Below are 23,196 nucleotides of genomic sequence, written 5' to 3' on the forward strand. Positions count from 1 at the left end.
CTTTTGGGCCCTAGGTGTGTTCTAAAGGTGGAACCTAGAGGAATTCTGAGGCATTGGATGCCCTTTGCTTAAAAGAAGGTTCTTGTGGACTTGGAGAGATGCAAGAAGTCATCTAAGCCAAACTTTACACGTAACCCACCGGAAAACTGAAGCCTAAGAAAAGAAGTGACTTGTCCAAAGTCCCATGACAAGCTGGCTAGTTGCAAAGCCAAGATTTGGGCTTCTGGAATGAAGGTCCAATGTTTTTGCAGCTGAAACAATGAATGGTTCCAGTGAGGTTGAGGGCCAAGGGAAGAAGGGCTGGCCCCAGGGTCCCAGAGCCAAGGCACAGGGTCCTGGCAGCACCCACAGTGGCCAAGGTGGAAGCCTCCACTGGCCGGCAGGAGCCTGAGGCTTTGTGAGCTGAGGATTCTTGGCCCTCCGGGCCTTCAGCAGCTTTCTCTGGGCTAGCATTTTGACCTTAGCTGGGCTGCAGTCTTGACGATGTTAGGCCTTGGGCAGATCAAAGTCAGTGCTCCTGTGCATTATTCAGTTGGCTCGTGCCAAGCCTCCGTGGAGTGTCAGGCCCGAGCAAATAAGAGAGTCTTGCTGTCAAGGAAGTAACACTTCAAGGGAGACAGATGAGCAAACCCAGGAAGCCTGTATGGTCAGGGTCATAGGTTCATGTTTGAGGCATATACAGGGAACTGGCCAAGGTCAGGGGATCATCACTCTAAAGATAGTCACTAAAACAACTTCTGCTGCTGCCAGATGTCCCAGGGAACACAAACCAGAGACTTTGTGTCTACCAAGGTGGTTTGTTTAAATCCATGATTCATTTAGCCTGGTGTGATGGTGTGCACCTATAGTTCCAGCTATGCAGGAGGCTGAGGCGGGAGGATTGCTTTAGACCAAGAGGTCAAGGCTGTAAGGAGCTATGATTACATCACTGCACTCCAGCTTGGGCAACTGAGTAAGACCTGTCTCTAAACAAACAAATTCATGATTCAGTCTCTTGGAATACAGCAGGCAAGGAAGGTTGGTGGGGGCTGAGATCTGACTGCCCTATAGGTAACTGTGTCACCAAGAACAGGTTTCCCTTAAACCCCCAGGACCCATACATTTAGCTTGATCACTACAGGGTGGCCTCGCATTGCCTCGGATGACTTCCATATGCTTCTTTGTGAAGAAAGCTGGTATTTGTGTGTGTGTGTGTGTGCAAGGCTGCTCTAATGACAGGCTTTAAGGTTTCCTGTGGCTGGTGGGATTCAGAATGAGACCTGTGAATTTCCCAGCTCAGCATGGGAAGAATCGCGTGTCGTCTTTACACTCCTCAGCATGAGGGCTGCCTGTGGGGGACGGGAGGGAAATATTTTGCTTTTGCTCTCTTGGGAGGAACTGAATCTATAGAGAAAAGGGGAGGGAAATCCAGTTTGCTTTTTCTTTCAGTCTTTTAACTCCATCTTTCCCCGTCACAGAAAATGTATTGTTGAGGAATGACAACTTGGAAATTACTTCCATTGATTGGTGTATGGGCTGCCCTGGGAAACCATTCTCAACTGCTCTGATGAGTACCCTGGTGCTCACAGGTGATTACAGGACATGGCTAAGGACGCGGTACCCAGGGGTGGAGCAGGCAGGGCTGGCTGAGGCCTGGCTGGGCTAGCCCCATGTCCTTGAAGAAGGCCAGTTCTTGGTGTCTTCTGAGGCTGGACGAGGGAATGGAGACAGTGAGGAAACTGGAGACTAGCTCTCTGCCCTTAAGTAGCTCAGCGCAGCAGTATTCTAACACACCTTGCCGGGGACTTCCTTGCATTTCTGTGGCAATTCTCAGGAGTAGACAGAGTTCTATGACAACCGAGGTTGAGTGCTGTGTCTAGGTTGTGCCCCCAAATTAGTGATGGGCAGTATTATTTTTAAGAATTTGTCTTGGAAGGCCGAGGTGGGTGGATCACGAGGTCAGGAGTTCAAGACCAGCCTGGCCAAGATAATGAAACCTTGTCTCAATTAAAAAAACAAAAAGAAACAAAAAAAGAATTTGTCTTAGAGACAGGATCATACTCTGTCACCCAGGCTGGAGTACAGTGGTGTGATCTTAGCTCACTGCAATCTCGAACTTGCATGTCACAGACGCATACCACACCCAGCTAATTTTTAAATTTTATGTAGAGATGGGATCTCGCGATGTTGCCCAGGCCGGTCTTGAATTCCTGTCCTCAGGTGATCCTCCCACCTTGGCCTCTCAGAGTGCTGGAATGACAGTTGTGAGCCACCATGCCAGACTGGTGGTGGGTTTTAGGACTCACTCCACCACACCTAGGAAAAGGGAGCTTGATGGTTTGTCCCCATGGAGCATGCATTAGAGCTATCTAGGGGGCAGGTTCCCAGACAGGAGGAGTGGCCTTAGGTAGGCCACTTAACACATGACGAACATGTACTAAGCACCTTCTATGTGCCTGAGCTGCACTATGTGCTGGAGGTAAAAATAAATAAGGGTTGTGCTTTGAGGGGCTTAGGAAGGAGAACCCTTTTTCCATTCTCCCTCCAGTGCCTGAAATGTTACCATTGGTCGCTTATTCCTTTTAGTCAAGCATCTTTCTCTTTCTAGTTTTCATTCAAATGATAAATATTCTTGGGAAATATGTGGCATTCACTCCTTGATACTTCACTGTGGAAATGTTTATTAATGGAACCAAGAAGCAGGATAAGTTGATGACAGTGAGATGAGATAGGAGTGGGGAGGTGGCATCTCGGCAGGAGAGACCTTATCCTGCATCACAGGTTGGCCCAGGGTCAGCCCATGCTGTGTCCCACTGCAAGGGGACATTTGAGGTCATAAGTGTGTGTTTCTGAAGCATTAAAGCATCTCCCCAAAATGGCTTAGGTTTGAAAAGATTTTGACCAAAGGAAAGAAAATAAATAAGAAAACCAGTACAGAGCACCTGTGCATTGTGTTAGGCACTTATTAGGTGCTTAATAAAGAATGTGCCTTTGCTAAAACAAATAGGAGTGGTCATGGCTCCTGGCACTTGGATCTGCCTGGGAAAGGTGGCTGTGCACCTGGCCGGCAGAGCTCTCTGATCAGTGTCAGTGTGGGGTATGCGTGGGGCAGTGGGACACGTGGAACGATCAGTTCCTTCATATGTGAAATCAGGAAAAGCTTCTGGAACCAGGAACCTTGGAGTTATAGAAGCACAGTGGAAAGGGTGGCATTAGAGGCTGTTCCTGCCTCAGGTGAGTTTGACTGGGTCTCGGTCTTCTCTCATAGAGAAGAAGAATGGCTAATGTCTTTTCTGGACATTTCGTATGAATGGAGTCATACATTATGTGGTCTTTTGTGTCCGGCTTCTTTCACTCAGCATTGTGTTTTCAGGGTTCATTTGTACCATGAGTCAGTGCTGCATTCCTTTTCTTTTTTTGAGATGGAGTCTCACTCTGTTGCCTAGGCTGGAGTGCAGTGGCATGATCTCAGCTCACTGCAACCTCTGCCTACCAAGTTTGAGTGATTCTCCTGCCTCAGCCTCCCAGGTAGCTGAGATTATAGGCGTCCACCACCATGTCCAGCTAATTTTTTTGTATTTTTAGTCGAGATGGGGTTTCACCATGTTGGTCAGGCTGGTCTCGATCTCCTGACCTCAGGTGATCCACCTGCCTCGGCCTCCCAAAGTGTTGGGATTACAGGTGTGAGCCACCGTGCCTGCCCAGCCTGTGTACAAGTTTTTATTGGACACATTTCATTTCTTTGTGCATATACCTATGAGTGGAATTGCTGGGTTATATGGTAACTCTGTATTCAACATATTTGAGGAATTGCCATACTGTTTTCCAGAGAGGCTGCAGCATTTTATGTTGCACATTGTTTTATCTGCATGGAGAATTGTATAGTGTGGTGGTTAATGCAGGTTCCAGAAGCTAACTGCCTGGGACACCTTGGGCAAGTCCCCTCCCTTACTGCACCTCAGTTTCTTTATCTGTGAAATGCAGGCCATATTAGTCCTTACTGCATGTGGTCATGTGGAGGAAAGGAGTAGGTGTCTGTGGAGTCCTTGGTAAGGCTGTGCGCATGTCATCTGCGATTCTTACTTCCCCCAGGCATGGGTGCCTGCACACCTGGGTGCTCTGTCAGTGGTGTTTTCTGTGGATGTAGAGTTGGCCTTACAGGGTACTGCCTTTTTCAGTGCTTTCTAGTCTTCTGATTGCCCCTGGGAATAGGCCTCCCAGGCTGTCAGTGCCTGTCACACCTGTACATCTCTCTCCTCAGCTGGAGGGGCTTCTGAGTGTAGTGCACCAGCTATGGGATCTGAGAGACTGTCGATAGGACTTGGAACAGCGCCAGCATGAAAAGGCATCTAAATCCAGGCACACAGTGGGCCCTGGAGCTGTTTGGGTCATTACAAAATAGCAGCCTGGAGAAGGCTAACCCAGCCCTTAGCTACGTGCCTAGTCCTCCTCTGCAGAGGGCTCCTGCTCTGTGATTGGCCACGTGGAAGGAGATGATGTTCAGGCCAGGAACCTGTGGAAAGTCTGCCAGTGCTGCAGATGTGGCCCAGAGCTCCCAGGGCCTCGCCATCCTGCAGGCACAAAGGTGGGCCTGCTTCCTCTCCGTAGAGGAATATCCAGTTGTCTCTCTAGCCAACCCCTGGCAGAACAGTAGCTTGCCAATCTGGTTACACTGGGTGTTCTCCAAGGAACATAGGGAGGCAGATTCAGAGAGCACCAGACTTGCCTCTGCCCTCATCTCCAAAGGGAGTCCTGGTATGAGGTTTCATTCTTTTTTTTTTTTTTTTTTGAGACAGTGTCTTTTTCTGATGCCAGGCGCCAGGCTGGAGTGCCATGGCGCCATCTCAGCTCACTGCAACCCCCGCTTCCTGGGTTCAAGCAGTTCTCCTACCTCACCCTCCCAAGTAGCTGGGACTATAGGCACGTGCCACCATGCCCAGCTAATTTTTGTATTTTTTAGTAGAGACGGGGTTTCACCATGTTGGCCAGGATGGTCTCAATTCCTTGACCTCGTGATCCACCCACCTCAGCCTCCCAAAGTGCTGGGATTACAGGCGTGAGCCACTGTGCCCAGCGATTTCATTCTTTAAAAAAAAAAAAAAATATATATATATATATATATTTTTTTTTTTTTGGCAAAAATGACAGATCTGGGTGAGTGTGAAGGAGGGAATCCGTTCCCTCCCTCATCTGGCAGGTGCTTGTTGTGCCCACTGAATCGGTGAGATCCAGTGAGGAAGGGGAACTCAACCCCTGGGATGGAGGTACAGACACATGTTAGAGTGCATAGCACATGTACAGAGGGAGGCACGGAGTGCAGCTGGAGCAGAGAGAAGGCAGCAGCTGACGTCTGATGCGGAAGATTTTGCAGAAGAGGGAGCATTTCAAATGGGCTTTGAAGGATGTGGAGGAGTTTATCAGGAGTGAAGGGGAAAAGGCAGAGGGACCAGCATGAGCCAATGCCTTTAGTACTCAAAATGCATGGTATCTTTGGGGAGTACTGAGAAGTTTCAGTTCCTGAAGTGCAGAGACAAAGGCTGGCAGGATGGAGATTGGGCTGGGAAGGAAGCTGGCCCCTGAGCTCAGCTCTTTGGAGTGGACACTTGGGGCCTGTGGGATTCGGGGGACTCACTCGCCATCCTGTGGTTGTCTCTATGGCATCTGTATGTTTGCTACCAATTAGGAGGGGCTTCCTCTCCTCCATTTGCATATTAGCTCACTGCAGCCTTGAACTCCTGGGCTCAAGCAATCTTTCCACCTGTGCCTCTAGACTAGCTGAGACTACAGGTACAGGCCATCATGCCCAGCTAATTAAATTTTTTTTTCTCTTTTTGTAGAGACAGAGTCTCACTATGTTACCCAGGCTGCTCTTGAACTTCTGAGCTCAAGGCATCCTCCCACAGTTTCCTAAAGTGCTGGGATTACAGGTATGAGCCGCTGTGCCTGGCCTGCACATATTTCTGATCTCATACTGCTGCCCTGGTATGATAGGGCTCTGGCTGGTTGTCCCTGACACCCTCCATCCTGCCTGGATGTCTAGCTCCCCGTCCTGGTCCTGACTTACCTCTGGTACCTTCTTCCTCCTCCCATGAGCCCTGACCCATTCCAGGCCTCTTTAGGACCCATATCCTTATTCCCCTGAGAGCATCTCCCAGAGCCTGTGGGCCAGCACTTATCCCAGAGGACAGAAATGGGAAATGGGTCCATTATTCCATTGTCCAGTGCAAGAAGCCAGGCAGGAGGGCATCTCCCTGCAACCTCGGTGCTGGGGGTGACCTGCTTTCTGTGAGTCTGTGCTGCTGCCTTTGATTCTTCTCTCTTTCTCTGGACTGTCTGCTCTGATTAGCACACTGACGTCAGGAATCTCTGTCACCTTTGGTCTCCCTGTGGCCTGGCAGCTGTGATGTATCATTTTGGACATGTCCCCTGCATCACTACAGAGGGCTGAGGCCAGCAGAGAAAGGAGGATTATGTTGTTTCCATCTGGCTTCAGCCGCTTCCCCAGCCCTGTCCAGCTGTTCCCCATACCCACTGCTAAGTGGCAGATGTAGGGGCGAGGTCAGCCCAGGAGCTGGGGACCTGCCCATCATCTTCACGTGAATGTCTTCAAGGCTATTTCTGGCCTTGCCATTATCCCAACGGCTTTGGGCGATAAATATAGATATGGATTGAAAAGCCTCAGAGGAAGGCAGGCAGGCAGGCAAGTGATGCAGGCTGCACTGGAGAGTGTGTGGATGGGCTGCCTGGCTATAAATAAGTCTGCTGGAACCCCTCCCCATCCATGCCACCACTGCTGAGCTTGTGCTTGCCTTAAGAAAGACACTCTACCTTCCTGACTCCCAGCCACAGCTCACTTGTGCCTGTGGGGTTGAGGGTATAGGAATGAGGGAGGGTCTGCCAAGGAGAGGGAAGGAGGTGCTGACCTATTAAGAACTATGCAGAAAAGTGGGCTGCTGAGTCTTTCCCCCTTAGCACTTTGCAATCGCTTCTAAAAGGGAGATGGCAGGCCAGGCAAGGTGCTCACGCCTGTAATCTCAGCACCGTGGCAGGCCGAGGAAGGGCGGATCACCTAAGGTCAGGAGTTCTAGACCAGCCTGACCAACATAGTGAAACCCCGTCTCTACTAAAAGTACAAAAATTAGCTGGGCGTGGTGGCAGGCATCTATAATCCCAGCTACTCAGGAGGCTTAGGCAGGAAAATTGCTTGAACCTCAGGAGGTGGAGGTTGCAGTAAGCCGAGATCGCACCACTGCACTCCAGCCTGGGCAACAAGAGTGAGACTCTGTCTCAGGAGAAAAAAAAAAAAAGGGAGATGGCAGGGTGGCCCCACAGGAATCCTGGGGACAGCTGTGTTGTGCTAAGCACAGTGGCACCAGTTCAGCATCCTTTAGTTCTCCTAGCTTCCCGGGGCCTCACTTTTGTTGCAGAGGGGCTGGGAAATCGGCTGTGCCTGGAGGATTCTATGGCCAGGCGGCCATTCTGTTGGGTGGATCCTGGCTTCCACAAGCCACGTTCCTGTGTCTTTTTTCTGCTTCTGCCCTGCCTGGATCCCTCCTCTTGACAAGAGTACAGCTTTGTCTGCTGGTTCCAGGTCCTCACTGCTCAGGCACTGGGACCCTTGTTTAAACTAGTAGTGCAAGGGGAGGGATTCCAGATGCCCCCGGGCCTGCAGCTGGCTCCTGTTCCTCTCTGCTCCTTCCTCATACCTTCCTCCCTCTTTCTTCCTTCTCCATGTCCTTCTGTGTTCTATCTCATTCCTTGTCCCCCTACCCATCTTCCCACTGCCTCTTCCTAGCTAGAAGCAGATTCTTGCATTGGGTGAGGAACAGAACACATGCCCAGGACACACTTTTCATAGAAAAGGATTGAAGTTGGTAAGCTGGCAAGAATCCTGGGAACTCACGGTGAATAAAATATGGTGCAATTACCAGTATTGGGAAGTGGCTTGTGTGAGCCTGTTCCCCTTCTGTGGCCTCATTTAACCAGGGCCAAGAGCTGGGGATGCAAGCAGGGCATGTGTTCATATTGTGTAAATAAATGGTGCCTGGGCATGTTTGCTGGCTACAAATGAGGAGTGGGCTGCTGTCACATGGAAGTGGGGCCAGTCACTTGGAGGAGGGGTCTGTCCCCCCGCCCCAACTCCCAATGTATTCCTGGTGCTTTAGGGCATCAGGGGACAAGCCACTTTGGCTCCTTGAACAGGCAACACATGTATGGATCCATCATTCAGCCCTGAGTGTGGGCTCTGAGCTACAGGGATGCAGAAGTGAATCAGTTCTAGCTCCCACTCTCAAGGAGCTCTCAAGCCACCAGAGGATCAGTTACCGGCAGTGGTGATCCTTACGATAGTGTCAGACCCTGTGGAAGTGGGGTTGGGGGGCCTGCCCCTGGGGCGTGGAGCCCATGGAGGGAGGCTCAGGGTGCTGATGCTTTGTCTAGACCCTGTGTGGTGCCAAGTTCACATGACACAGGAGGCAGGGTTGGGTGTAAATGAGGGAGGGTCTTCTTGATAGAGGGAACTGCCTTTGCAAAGGCCCCAAGGCAGGATGAGCCCCACGGGCTCCTGTCTGTGAGTCTGGCTGGGGCCGAGCTGCAGAAATGACTAGGTTGGGGCCTCATGCCCTGGTTAAGGAGCTTAGATGTTGTCTTGAAACCCAAGGGGATCGTTGGGGGCTTTACTCAGAGGAGTGACACACTCCGACGTGTGTATTGGAAGACGCTTCATCTCACTTCATGTGGGTGACAGGTCGGAGGCGGGGGGAGGAGGGGGCAGGCTGGTGGCAACATCACGACATCTTGCTTTGTTGAGTACCTGAAAGATCTTTGCGCTTTTAACAGAGCCTGTAAAATCGAGATGTACACATGTGGGTGCACACCCAAGAAACGATTGTTTCTAAAGATGGCAGCGCAGAGCAACTGTCAGTAGGGGCTGCCAAGCAGGATCTGTGCCCAGCACAGGGCTGTCGGTTCCAATTTCCTCAGCTCTCCTGTCACCACAGGGGTGACTGTCCAGCAAGCTTGGCTACTGCCAGGAGCCAGGGTCTGGAACAGAGATAACCAGCTCCCCAGAGGACTAGCCCGTGTCCCCAGAACCTCTCGCCAGGCTCCCAGCCTTGAATCAGCCTGCTGTTCAAGGATGGTGGGGTGGGGGCTCTCAGATCCCCGCCAGCTGCTCTAACGCAGACATAGTGCCATGCTGTGAGCCCCAGCGCCCTGAAAAAGAAGTAACTGAGAAAAAAGTGTTGTGTGAGGGAAGGATAAACATGCTTGCTTCAGTGCACCATGAAGCCCAGAAGTTAATCTGGTCATATAAATATTTTCACGTGTCTAGTTCTGCGAGTGTGTACTGATAGAGTGAAGAAAGGAGAGGTTGTGTGGCTGTGATCTTGCTGTGGGGGTAGATGGCAACGTTTGTTCCCAACTGTGAGTTTGAAGTGTGGTCAAAGGCAGGAGGTCGCTCAGTCCAAGGCCTTCAATTCTCAGATGGGAACCTGCCCTTCCCTGCCCTTGGCCCCACCTGGGAGCTGCCCCTAGGAGGTGGAGGCTGAACCCAGGACTCCACCCTACTGTCTGTGCTTGGTTTTGGAGAGGGCTCTCTGGGCCTTTGATGCATCTGTGCAGATGGAGGATGGTGCTTTATGGTCCTGTGGAGGAGGAGAAGAGTTTATTATCCAATTACCAGCTTCCCAAGTTCCTGGCGTTATGGCCAGAGTTGGAGGCAGCTGTTTGGGTAATACCCCCAGAGGACTCAGACCGCTTCCTGGGGCAGAGCAGATGATAGAGACTTTCATGGCATTGTGTGTGAGCCTGATGCGCTGGAGGACAAGCCTGGCAGGAAGCATGGGCTCACAGGCCTTGGTGGGGCTTTGGTTCAGCCTGCTGGGTGAAGACATGGGGCCTTTTCAAGGTCAGCCAGGGTCACCCCCTCTGGGAACCTCCCTAAGCTCTCTGAGAGCCTGGACAGGCTTCCGGGTGCTCTGGGGCACCCTGCACCACTCAAGTTCCGTTCCTCCAGCTGACGGACCTGTTACCTGGGTCAACCCTGTTTAAGTTTACAGCCAGTCCTGGACTGATGAGGCTCAAGTAAGACAAGTATTTCTGAAATGTGTCACCTGGCTCGTTTGGCCAAGCCAGCAGTGCCACAAGAGAAGCAGCTGCCATGGCTCAGTGACACCTGGCATGTTTGACGATGCTTTGTGTCCATGTGGCCCCTAACCAGGCCTTTCTCATAGCCACATAGTGACCCCAGGCCTGCCTCACTTGGCCAGCTGCAGCCTCAGAGCCCAGCCTGAGGGGCCTCTCGCTGGGATCCCCGGTTTTGTCCCTGAGATGAGGGGGCTGATCCTAAGAATATGGATGGGGATGCCTCTGCCCAGGGGGTTCTTATGGTGTTGGGCTCTGGCCCAGGCCTCCCGGCTTTTCATCCTTCCACAGACTCCATGTTCCCCACCGTCATTCATAAACCAACTGGATGTCGGTGTCTTCAGGCTTCTGGTCTCAAGGTTGGAGGTATTAAAGCCATGGAAGAGCAGTCTCTCCTGGGCTGCAGCAGCCTGTCTTCTGAGGCCTCTGGCTCCATCCTTGGACTTTGGGATGGTGGCTGAGTCTTTTGCTTGTTCTCCCTCCCAGGACAGGCCCCAGAGTCAGTACTTCAGGTTCTAGGGAGCGGGAGCTGAGGAAGTGGCTCTGGAGGGGTGGAGGGGCTGCTGAGTGGCAGGAGGCAGGGGCTCAGGAGCAGAGGGTGGCTCCACTATAGCAGCCAGACTCTGTTGATTACAGACAGTTATTTCAAGGTGTGTGTGTGTTTGTACTTTTAAATAACAGCTTTACTGAGATATAGTTCACATGCCATACAATTCACCCGTCAAAAGTATACAATTCAGTGGTTTCTAGTATGTTCACGGAGTTGTACAATGAACACCACAGTTAATTTTAGAACATTTTCTTCTATACTCTTACAATGTGTAAAAATAAAGATTTTTTTAAAAAGAACATTTTCATCATCCCCAAAATGAGGTCTTAGATAGATGTTATCCCCCATTTGTCCCTAAACCCCCAGCCACTGGCAACCACTAATCTACTTTCTGTCTCTAGATTTGGCTGTGCTGGACATTTCATATGAATGGAGTGATATACCATGTGGCCTTTTGTGTCTTGTTTCTTCAACTGCGCCTCATGATTTCAAGTTCATGTAGGAGCATGCATCTGAGCTTCATTCCTTCTCATGGCTGACTCATCTTCCACTATGTGGATAAGACCACATTTTGTCCATCCATATATCAGTGGATCACAAGTGCATTTTTAAAGGGTGCTTTTACATTTCAAACACAGTTCTGAGTTGGCGAGGGGGTCAGAGGACAATATAACAGGGATTGTAAGCAGCATAAACTGTAGCTTCCCAGAGGGTCTCCAGGGGCTGGGGGGAGAGTTCGAGGTGGGGAGGCAATGGCCTTCCTTTGAGCAGCCACTGAGAGGGAGAAGGAGTTGCAGAGATCAGGAAGGAGAGGATTTCTTTCCAGCTTTCTGGCAGCTTTTCCTTGCTCTTTCAGAGTCCTGGGGTGGGTTAGTAGAGGGCACGGCAAAGGCAGAGGCAGCTTTGCTGAAGGACGCCGCAGGTCCGCAGGCTGAACTTGGGGAGCCAGGCTATGTCTGGCATGAGGCCCTACTTTGAGGAGGAGTTCTGAAGTCTTGAGGAGGCTTTTGGGCAGATATGGGAACCCAGCAAGCCTAGATTAGCTTGACTGATCACAGCCCAGAGATGAAGATGAAGGCAGTTAAGTATTTATTTAATCTTGTTTTAATTGTCTTTTCGAATAGTGATTTAGTAATCCTGTTTGAAGCTGCAGTGTGGCAGTGCTTTCTGGAGGATGGAGTCCTTTTCGTTTGTTTTGGGAAAATAGAGGTTTCACTATGTTGTCCTAGGCTGGTCTCATATTCTTGGCCTCAAGCCATCCTCCTGCCTGGGCCTCCTGAAGTGTTGGGATTACAGATGTTAGCCACTGTGCCAGGCCTGGAGTCCTTTTATTAAAATTAGCTGCCCTGCTCAGCTTTCTGCTGGGCCACCCCCGAGCTAGTCCTGGTTCTTGAGCCCAAGGCTGTACCCAGGGGTTGCAGGAAAGAGTCTGCAGCATCCAGGTGGGGCTGGCCATACCCACTGCAGTGTGTAGGTGCAGAATGCTCTTTGGGGGATTTCTCTGTTGGGCCACCTTACTCCAGGGATCCCTCAGGTTTCAAAACAAAGCAAGAGGGCAAGGAGGAATGGAGAAACAGCTCAGTGTTGACTCTATTCCCCTTGTGGGTGCCATTCTGGGGCCTCTGTGCATGTCATACCACTTCCCCCTCGAATCAGCCCCACAAGGCAGGGTGAAAGATGAGGACTCAGGGTGCAAGGAGGTCTCACAGCTTGGAAGTAGGTCAGGACAGCTCTAATTCTCCAAGGCCAAGGTCTTCTCTACACGATGAGGCAGCCCAAAGGTGTGCTTCTACACATCTTTTTTTTTAGGCAGTGTTTCGCTCTTGTTGCCCAGGCTGGAGTGCAATGGCACGATCTTGGCTCATTGCACCCTCTGCCTCCTGGGTTCAAGTGATTCTCCTGCCTCAGCCTCCCAAGTAGCTGGGATTACAGGCATGTGCCACCACACCCAGTTAATTTTTTGTATTTTTAGTAGAGACGGGGTTTCACGATGTTGGTCAGGCTGGTCTCGAACTCCTGACCTCAGGTGATCCACCTGCCTCAGCCTCCCAAAGTGCTGGGATTACAGGCATGAGCCACCACACCCGGCCCCTCTACACATCTGTGTAGAAACTCAGGCCAGGCTCCTATACGCTCTGGGTAACAGCAGGAAAGTGCCTTCCAGTGTGAATCATTGTGGCCCACCTGGGGATCATAATGTCATTGTCTCTTCCAAAATATCAGCAAAGCTGACCCTAGTGCTTGTAGTGCTCAAATGCACTTCTCTGCATTTGTGCCATTGAGAAATGGATTTGGTCCTGGAGGTGGTGATACCAACTTCTGTCCCCATTCCACGACTCAGCACCCCCAACCCCAGCCTGTGCAGAGAAGGAATAACCATTCTTGAGAACCATCCAGCCCTAGGTGGAAAAGTTAGATTTATGGACTTAATCAGTTCTTCTTCCCTGTGTGTGGTGGTAAGAATAAAGTGGGGAAAATTGATAAGCCTCAGTTGTGTTTTCCTGCGAGACCAGGCAGCTTTGGCAGCTGGTGGGACTGACGCATTCTTCACCTGTGTCCTCCACCTCTGAGTGACTGTAAATTGCACACCCCATGAGGTGGCACCTGCAGCTACAGATCGCTTAGGCATCATGCACAGGGGGCCACCTAATGAACTGTCTGCAGGATGGCAATCCTGCCGTGAAGTCAGGCACCTCGGGAGGGGGCAAGGTGGCAGAACCAAGAAAGCAGATGCTCCTTGCTGTTTCTGTAAGGCCACCAGTAGCTGAGTGGCCTGGCCCTGGCAGCAAGGCGGTGACCATGTGAGTGGCTGAACCCTGCACCACTTCTCCTGAGCCTCCTTTTTCCTGGATTCCTGCAACCATAATTTTACTACATGCATGGCTCACCACTGATTCGTTCTCTCTGCCCCAAGGAGGCTGGAAAAGAGGGTCAGGTCAGTGTGTGTACACAGGAACCTATGTCTGTAAATGAAAATGTCTGACTTCGAGGGCTGTTTTGAGGATGAAAGAAGATGGTCTTGATCAAGGGTTAGGAAGACCACAATGGCTGGGTTTGGTGGCTCACACCTGTAATCCCAGCACTTTGGGAGGCCGAGGCGGGCAGATCATGAAGTCAGGAGTTTGAGACCAGGCTGACCAACCTGGTAAATCCTGTCTTTACTAAAAATATGAAAATTAGCTGGGCCTGGTGGTATGTGCCTATGATCCCAGCTACTCAGGAGGCTGAGGCAGGAGAATTGCTTGAACCCAGGAGGCGGAGATTGCAGTGAGCCGAGATTATGCTACTGCACTCCAGCCTGCGTGACAGAGTGAGACTCTGTCTCAAAAAAAAAAAAGAAAAAAGAAGGAAGACCACAATGTGGCTATGCTGGCCACCTCCAGGCTGGCTCCAGTCTCCCATCCCTGTAGTCATACCCCTGTACAGTCCCCTCCCATACTGAATCGGGCTGACCTATGTGTCTCATAGGGTGTTGGAAATGACTCTATCCTTGGAGTGTGACTTCCAAGGCCTAATTATGAAAGATAGTGTGGCCAGGTGCGGTGGCTCATGCCTGTAATCCCAGCACTTTGGGAGGCTGAGGCGAGCAGATCATTTGAGGTCAGGAGTTCTAGACCAACCTGGCCAAAATGGTGAAACCCCATCTCTACTGAAAATACAAAAAAAAGTAGCTGGGTGTGGTGGCACCTGTGCCTGTAGTCCCAGCTACTCGGGAGCCTGAGCCAGGAGAATCACTTGAACCTGAGAGGTGGAGGTTGCAGTAAACTGAGATTGCACTACTGCATTCTCTGGGTGACAGAGTGAGACTCTGTCTCTAAAAAAAGAAACTGTGGTTTCTGCTGTCCTTTCTCTTGGATCACTTGCTGTGGAAAACCAACCACCATCTTGTGAGGACACTCAGGCTCTCTGGAAAGGTCCAAAAATGTCGTGAGGAACTGGGACAGACCTCTTGCCAGAAACCATATACTAACTTATCAGTCATGTACATGAGTTGACTCAGAAGTGACTCTATCAGCCTTAGCCAGACCTTCAGATGACTGCAGCCCTGGTCAACATCTTGACTATGACCCAATGGAAGATTCTGAAACACTCAGTCAAGCCACTTTCAGCTTCCTGATCCACAGAAACAGAGTGAAATGATAAATGTTTCTTGTTTTAAACTGCCAAGTTTTGGGTTAATTTGTTATACAGCTGTAGATAATTCCAAGAACACTGCATAAATGTTAATTTCCTTTCTACGGCTCCACTGAATCATCTTTGTTCATGGGCAAAGCTTGCTGTCCTTCCACTGGCTGTAAAATATGTCCATTTGTTGGCTCTGACTCATGCTTGCAGGTCTTGATGGCTTGCAGCAGGGCCTTTTCCCAGAGGACAGTGATTTGTCACACTCAGAACCCAGGTCTTACCTGCTTTCCTGCTCCATGGAATTTTGGCCTGAGTCTGAAGGCTGGTAGGGGATTGATAAATGAGGGAGAAAGACACAGTCAGTTCCTAGAGCAGTAGTTAATACAGGGGTTTCTCTGGCTTTGTTTGCATGAGTGGTGATAGTTGGGGATGAAGCAGGGGTATTCAAGATCTTTTTGTATGAATATGGGAGGAAAAATTCTGTTCTCTTCCTCCTCCATCTTTCTTCTTCTTTGACTTCCCTCAGCTCAGTTTTAAAGACCCTTGAGGCTCTAGAACTGGTTTTCTTTTTTCTCACCACTGGGATCTGTCTCCTACTAGTAGGAAGAAGGATCTAAGTGGTTGAGCTGCATAAAGGGGAAGTAAACAGCCAGGCAAATGGTACATTTTGGAGCCTTGAGTCACCCAGAGCTTTCTATCAGCTTCATTGGGTGCAGAGAGGGTAGCGATTTCTAGTTGCTGTCACCTTGCTCATATCAGGAAGCGTTAATTTTGAGGCAAACTTCAGTGCCCTCTGGCTTACCTAGGGCCCCTGTTGCCTGATTTCATGGGGCCAAGAGTTTGAGGGTGGGCTCAGGGCTGCGCAGCCTGGATGCCTTGGTTTTCATGCCTACAGTAGCTGTGCCTGAAAGCTTTTTTTAGAGTAAATATGTAGCTTTTGCTAGGCTTTTGTGTGCCTCGTTCATTTCCTGTATCATTTTTTGTATACCTGCTATGGTGTGAGGCACTGGGAATACAAATTAGCCGGGGACTTGGACATGTCAGCAAGCAAGCCCAACAGCAGCTAACATTTATGCAATTCTCACTGTGTACTTGGATGTCCTGAGTTACTGTGTGTTACTAAACCCCAGAGCAGGTTTAGTAAGGGGAACAGAAGACTCAGACCAGAGGCAAGGTGGAGAAGGGCATTTTTGGAGGCAGCAACATTAGTGCAGAGGAGACATACACATGGTTCCCTGTGGGATTCCAAGTTGTTGCGGTCATGTCTTCAGATCTCACTTTAGGGCCTACTCAGATAGCATCCTGTTCATGAAGATGTGCCTGTTTTTTGTCTTACTTGTCTCCCTCCCTGCAACAAAGAGTGACCTTTCCTTCTGAACGTCTCAAAAGTTTGCTAGCATCACCTATAAAACTTTCTGGGCCTGGGAGTATTTTGGGCGGAGCAGGGAAGATCTTTGGTTACCATTTTAACTTATTTTGTGTTCATTTATTCAAGCTTTTTCTTCTTTCACCAATTCTCAAAAGCCCCATACCACCTTCCTACCACCCCCACACCCCTCCACTTGCAGTTGATACCTTCCACCAATCATTCTCACTTCTAAAGCCATCAACAGAGGTTTTGAACACCATTTATGTGTCAGGCGTTGTTCTAAGCACAGATTTATCAGTGAACCAAATGAAATTCCTTCCTAAAATATACTCTTTGGTGGTGCTAAATGCCAGGAAGAAAAGTAAGCAAGGGGAGGGAAGAGAGAGGTGTAGGGTGGTGGTGGTGGGGAGTGGTGGCGGGGCTTGGATAGTATGGTCAGAAAGGACGTCTTTGTAGAAACTTAAATAAATTTAGAAAGCAAGTCATGTAATATCTGGGAAATAGGAAACAGCAGGTACAAAGGCCCTGAGATTGAAGTCCTGGCAAGTTTGAGGCAAGCAGGGAAGGCAGTGTGGCTGGAACAGAACAAAAGAGGAAAGGTGGTAGGAAATGATGGAGAGAGAGTTAGGGGCTCAACCTTGGAGGATTTGCAGGTCATGGTAAAGATTTTGGACTTGATGCGAAGTCTGATCCAAGTTCTTGGAGGATTCTGAGGTAGAGAGTAACACAATCTCATTTCTGTTTGTATTTTAACATGCTCACTTGGGCCACCTCGTGGAGGCTGGAGTGGAAAGGAGGGAGACTAGTTGGAAATTCTGTATTGCTAGCTGGACGTGATAGCTCCCAGTACTGTGGGAGGCCAAGACCAGAGGATAGCTTGAGTCCGGGAGTTTGAGACCAGCCTGGGCAACATAGCGAGACCCTGTCTCTACAAAAAATTTTAAAATTGCCCAGGCATGGTGGTGCACACTTGTAGTCCCAGCTACTTGAGAGGCTGAGGTGGGCAGATTGCCTGAGCCCAGGAGTTTGAGGCTGCAGTGAGCTGTGATTGTGCCATTGCACTCCAGCTTGGGTAATAGAAAGTGAGACCCTGTCTCAGAAAAAAAGAAAAAAAGAAAAAAAAATCTGTATTGTGGTAGCATAAGAGAATCATTAGTTAAAAGGTTTGTAAGCATTTTTTAGAAAGTTGCATTTGAGGGCTGGGCGTGGTGGCTCATGCCTGTAATGGCACTTTAGGAAGCCAAGGTAGGTAGATCATTTGAGGTCAGGAACCTGATCAACGTAGTGAAACCCCATCTCTACTAAAAATAAAAAATTAGCCAGGCGATAGTGGTGCGTGCCTGTAATCCCAGCTACTAGGGAGGTTGAGGCAGGAGAACTGCTTGAGCCTGGGAGGTGGAGGTTGTCGGTGAGCCAAGATCATGCCACTGTTCTCCAGCTGTCTGGGTGACAAAGTGAGATCCTGTCTCAAAAAAAAAGAAAAAAAGTTGCATCGAGGGAAATGCATCCCCTGTGAGAAGAAGTTGGAAGCAGCTTGCCCTTCAGCAGTGGACACAAAGTCTCCCACGAGTGTGCAGGGCCTGCTGTGTCCAGTCCCTGGAAGGATTTGGGTCTCTAGTTGTCTCCAGGCTCTCTGAGGGTCTGAGGAATGCCTCATAAACCAGGACATGGAGATACCCCTTCCTTTTAGTGCCCTAACCTTCGTTCTGAATGAGTTAATTGCACCCTTGGGTGCTAACCAAAGTGGCTGGGCTGAGCAGAACTAAGTACCAAGGTCTTGGGCCTGAAAAGAACCTTGAGAAGAATCAGGCCAGTCCAACCATTCTGTGAGCTTCCCTGAGACCTTTCCCTAGGGCTTCCAGAGGCTCATGTCCGGATGTCAGAGCTGCACAAGTCAGCTGTGGGTCTGCCTCTGCATGCCAGAGACTCTTCTCTGAGCCTCCTTCGACACTTCCCTTGAGATATGCTATGGAACAGTGGTGGCCAGCTCAGGCCTGGAGACAGCTGACCAGAATTTCAATCTGGGCTTCACTACCTCTTGGCTGTTTGTCCTGTGTCAAGTCACTAACCTCTCTGTGCTTCAGTTTTCTAATATGCAACATGGGACCAAAGGATTCAATCAGTTAATTCACATGCTGAGAAAAGTAGTGGTTGTGGTCTGGCCCTATTGGCCCCTTCCCCTGCTTTCAGGGTCACTGACCCACACCTCCTGGCCAGCCTTGAGGGATTTTTGTTGCAGTTCCATTATAATCCATGTCTGTTACCATTTACTGACCTTTGACCATGTCCCAGCCATATGCTAAACACTTAATATGCATTATCTCATTGTAGTTCTTAGAAAAGCCCAAGAGACAAATACTGTCTTCACCCCCATTTTGTAGAAGAGAAAACCGAGGTTTAGAGGGTTGAAGGAACTAGCCAAGGCCCCCTAGCTGGTAAATGATGGAGCCAGGACCTGATGCCTCCTGCAAGCTGCTTTTCTGTAGCGAGGGAGCATGAAGGTGCTGACATGTCACAGTGTTGGGGCCCTGGCTTTCCTGTTCTTGCTCGCAGCTACCCTGCCTGGCTCCAGCAACCTTCCCTGCATTTTTCCGACTGTAGATGGTCAGAGAAGACCTCCCTGTGAACACCTAAATAAATGTAGGAAACAAGTTTCGGAATATCTGGGAAGCACATTTCAGGTAGAGGGTGCAGCGAATGAAGAGACCAGGAGGTGCCTTTTAGGGAGGTGTCCACGGAGCCGTCTCAGCTGTCTCCTGCCCTGTGGCATCTGGCTGGCCACCAGGGAGACAGGGCATCGTGGCTCAGTCATGCTGGCTCACACAGAGAGCCCTTCTCTGAAGTCCCTGGTGTTTCTACATGACAAGACAGGCCCTGTGAGCCTCTGAGCTGTGCTTTAAGCATTGAGTCTGGCTGGGGCAGTTTGCAGAGGGTCCCACCATCGTCCCTGTGGAGTTATTGGCCATCCTGTATCTTCAAGTCACATTTTAGAGAGTGGGTTTTTTTCTCCTTGTATTTTTTTAAATTGTAAAATATACGTAAGATAAAATTTACCTGGCGCGGTGGCTGACTCCTGTAATCCCAGCACTTTGGGAGGCTGAGGCAGGCAGATCACAAGGTCAAGAGATTGAGACCATCCTGGCCAACATGGTGAAACCCCATCTCTACTAAAAATACAAAAATTAGCTGGGCATGGTGGCGTGCACCTGTAGTCCCAGCTACTCGGGAGGCTGAGGTGGAAGAATCGTTTGAACCCGGGAGGCGGAGGCTGCAGTGAGCTGAGATTGTGCCACTGCACTCCAGCCTGGCAACAGAGCAAGACTGTCTCAAAAAAAAGAATTTACCATGTTAACCATTTATATGTGTACAGTTCATTGATATACTTACAGTGTGTGCAACCATCACCCCTATCCTTTTACAGAATTTTTTTTATCATCCCAAACAGAAACTGCACACATTAATTAACAACTCCCAACCCTTTTTCTTACCCCCAGTAGCCTCTGCCATACTCTCTCTCTGTGGATTTGCCTCTTCTAGATGTTTCATAGGTACGGAGTGGGCCTTTTGTGTCTGGCTTCTTTTGCTCAGCATCGTGTATTTGAGGTTTGTCTGTGTTGTAGGGAGTGGACTTTTTGAAGCAAACAAGATGTCAGCACTCTGTGCTGACCCTGTACCAGGTGCTGCAAGGGATCAAAAGGGGAAGAGAAGACCAGGTCCTGCCCAGGAGCCCCCATCTGGGTCATACAGATGATGCTAGCTCACACCTACTTAGTTACTCCTCAGCTCCTGGATCTATTTGTTTGTATATCTCCAGACAGGTGCCCCTTGAAATCAAGGACTCAGTTTCACATGTAGGACTCCACAGTCCATGCCATAAATCTAGGTTCACCTCTATGCTTGGGCACCTGACATCTCTCTGCCTCATCTTACCCGTCTGTGGAATGGATCTGGTGCTCTATTAAGAGCCATTTTTGGCCTGATTAAGCTGACTTCTCAGAGGCAGCTCAGAGCTGACCCTTGACAGGGGAGGTTGGCATGTGGGGTGGTGCTTATTAGACTATGACTTTTTTATTTATTAAAAGTTAATTCAGGAACTTTGATGTATCAGACCTTAAAAGGAGTTGACAGGTCACATGGTCCCTGAAAGCACAGGGCTGGTAATCCATTTAAGAAAACATTTTCTGCTTCTTTTTAATTTAATGGAGGAAATCATTAGCTGGGAAATTGGTAGAACTGATTTATTCTTGTTTTGGGGAAGGGGAGTGGAAGAGAAAATGCTTTAATTGCTGCTGGCTCTAGAAATATCTCCACAAAATATTCCCATCAGCTGGGCCTGGCATGAGAAGAGGCAGTAGGCTGAGTGTTCGTCCCTTCACCCATTCTCTGGGGGCAGCAGAGGGGCTCTTTCTGGCCCCAGGTGGGTGGCCAATGATGTCAGCAGTGGCAAATCTTCAAAGTTGCAGCCTTGGGTCCCTGGTGCTCCAGTCCTTCCCTCAAGCCTGGATGCACTGCGTGGTTCTGGTTGGGGGTTGGGTCCCAGAGAGCTCATGCTCAAGCCTCATTCCCAGGGAAACAGGACCAGGACCCCCATCTGGGAAAAAGGACTACGTGCCTCTGGGGCTTCATCCGGTTCCAAGGGGAGGCAACTGGGTTCACCCTAAAAATAACCGAATATGCAAACAGCTTCAGCATGCAAATGTTTTTCGTATCTGTGGGCTGGATAATTTAAAGGTACAGCTGTTTTTCCACTGTCCCTATCTGTTTTTCCTGAAGCAGGGAGGAGGCCTGGGGTGAGCTGAGCCCTTCTGGGGTCACCATCGTCCAGCACCTGTGGGCGAGGTTTGCTTGGGTGCCCAGCTGCTGCCCTCTCTTTAGATGCCACCTTCCCTGGGACACCCCAACCCTGTGACTTTCAGCAGGCCCTCAAGGGTCCCTGTCATAGAGCAGAAGATGCCAGCAGGCCTGGCCTGAGTACAGTCACCTGGCAGGCTTGCTGAGGTTGTGGGGGGTTGTCCACCTGACTTCAATTCACTAAGCTCATCCAGCTCAGAAAAATGGGTAAAGGAGTTTTCAGAGACAGGGAGGCTATAAATAGCCCGGCAGGACAAGGAGAAGGTGAGAGGCCAGTGACTTCAAGGTTGTAGCCCAGCTCCTGGCCAGCTGCCATATCCCCATGTGTCTTCAATGCCCCCAGGCTGTGGCTCCTCCACGTGCTTGCCTCAGGCTCTGTTGGCCAAATTCTGGTGTTCCAGGACCTTCCTGGCCTCCATCTTGCTTCCTGGTGGCTGCTGCCCTGTGAGGCTTTAAGGCACATTGTCACCTCCATGGCTGGGTACTCTCATCTGCTCATGTCATAATCCTCCCATAGACATGTTATATCTGGGGAAAAGCCTCAAAGCAGTCACCTGGGAGGAGCTTGCCATCAAGTGGGGCATCTGAGCACTGCTGCCTCTTGGGGATGATAGGCCTGTTTCTTCAGTTCCAAAGCTGTAGGGTGGGACCAGGAGTTAGTCTACAGTAGGGATGAGGACATAACTTCAGGCCAGGCACTGACCTCTACAGGGTCTCCATCCATCTATCCATCCATCCATCCATCCATCCATCCATCCATTTGTATATTTAGAAATGTTATATAGTGCCTGCTGAGTGCCAGTGTTCTTCCAGCCTGAGGATACAGAAGTGAATACAGACAACCAAAATCCCTGCCCTCACAGAGACTCCATTCTAGTAGGGGAGACAGACCGTTAAAAACTTTTTTTTTTAGAGATGGGATCTTGCTACGTTGCCCAGGCTGGACTAAAATTCCTGGGTCAAATGATCCTCCCGCCGCAGCTTCCTAAGTAGCTGGGACTACAGGCATGTGCTACTATTACCTGGGCAGACAATTTATAAAATTGTCTGCATGTAGATGAACCCAATAAGACACGCTTGGTGAAAGAAGCCAGACATGGAAAGACAAATACTGTATGATTCCACTTACCATGATTATATGATGAAGTCCCTAGAGTTGTCAAATGCATAACGACAGACAGAACAGTGAGGGCTGGGGTTGGGGAAGGGAAAATGGGGAGTTAGTGTGTAATGTGTAGAGAGTTCAGTTTTGGAAGGTGAATTGGTTCTGGAGAATGGTGGGGATGTTACGTAACAATGTGAATGTGCTTAATGCCATGACACTGTGCACTTAGAAGTGGCTAAGATGGGTCAGGCACAGTGGCCACGCCTGTGATCCCAGCACTTTGGGAAGCCGAGGCTGGAGGATCAGTTGAGGTCAGGAGTTCGAAACCAGCCTGGCCAACGTGGTGAAACCCTGTCTCTACTAAAAATACAAAAATTAGCCAGGTATGGTGGCGGGTGCCTGTAATCCCAGCTACTTGGAGGCTGAGGCAGGGGAATCGCTTGAACCGGAAGGCAGAGGTTGCAGTGAGCTGAGATTGTGCCACTGCACTCCAGTATGGGCGACAGAGCAAGAAGACTCTGTCTCAAAAAAAATAAAAATAAAGAAGTGGCTAAGATGGTAAATTTTATGTTCTATGTGTTTTACCACAATTTTTGAAATAAAAAGGAAAGAAGAAAGAAAAGTAAGTCAGGTACTAGATAGCGATCAGTGCTCTGAAGAAAATTAGAAAGGGTCAGAGGAATGCCAGGGTTAGAGTCAGGGCTAAGTTTTACATAAGGGTGTCATGGAAGGCCTTAATGAGAAGGGGTCCTTGAGCAGAGGGGAGGGCTAGTGGCAAGTACAGATGCCCCAAGGCGGGAACTTGCCCATGGCCTTGTCAGGGCAGAGAGGTGGCAGGGCAGAGCCTGCTGGCCATCACTCTGAGTGGGTGGAGAGAGGCCATTCAGGGCTTTGAGCATGTCCTGGTCCTTCTAGCCAGTCTGTTGAGGGAGCTAGGAGAAGGCTTTGCAGGGTGGGGGTACAGGCCCATCCTCAGCTGCAGCTCCCACCTCTGGGTGACTCTTACCTGTTTGTGGGCTCAGCACAAAGGGAGTTAATGATGTTTTACTTAGGGGTGTGTTTAAATTTTTTCTG

At 49.8% G+C, this 23,196-nt stretch overlaps 1 protein-coding gene across 14 annotated transcripts in view; it reads left to right on the forward strand.

The window, feature by feature from the left end:
• The window catches only part of PITPNM2 (phosphatidylinositol transfer protein membrane associated 2), a 168,853-nt gene that overhangs the window by 48,151 nt on the left and 97,506 nt on the right, over positions 1-23,196 (forward strand). The window contains exon 1 of one of the 14 annotated variants that reach the window (XM_064379630.1): positions 5,824-5,906. The exons of the other annotated variants lie outside the window; for them this stretch is intronic. The gene's annotated coding sequence lies outside the window, so the exon portion shown is untranslated. Of the gene's footprint in view, positions 1-5,823; positions 5,907-23,196 lie in introns of those variants that run through there. 14 annotated transcript variants of the gene reach the window in all.

Source organism: Aotus nancymaae, unplaced genomic scaffold, assembly GCF_030222135.1.
Source record: "Aotus nancymaae isolate 86718 unplaced genomic scaffold, 86718_ANA_hifiasm-v0.15.2.pri h1tg000021l, whole genome shotgun sequence".
NCBI classification, from domain to species: Eukaryota; Metazoa; Chordata; class Mammalia; order Primates; family Aotidae; genus Aotus; species Aotus nancymaae.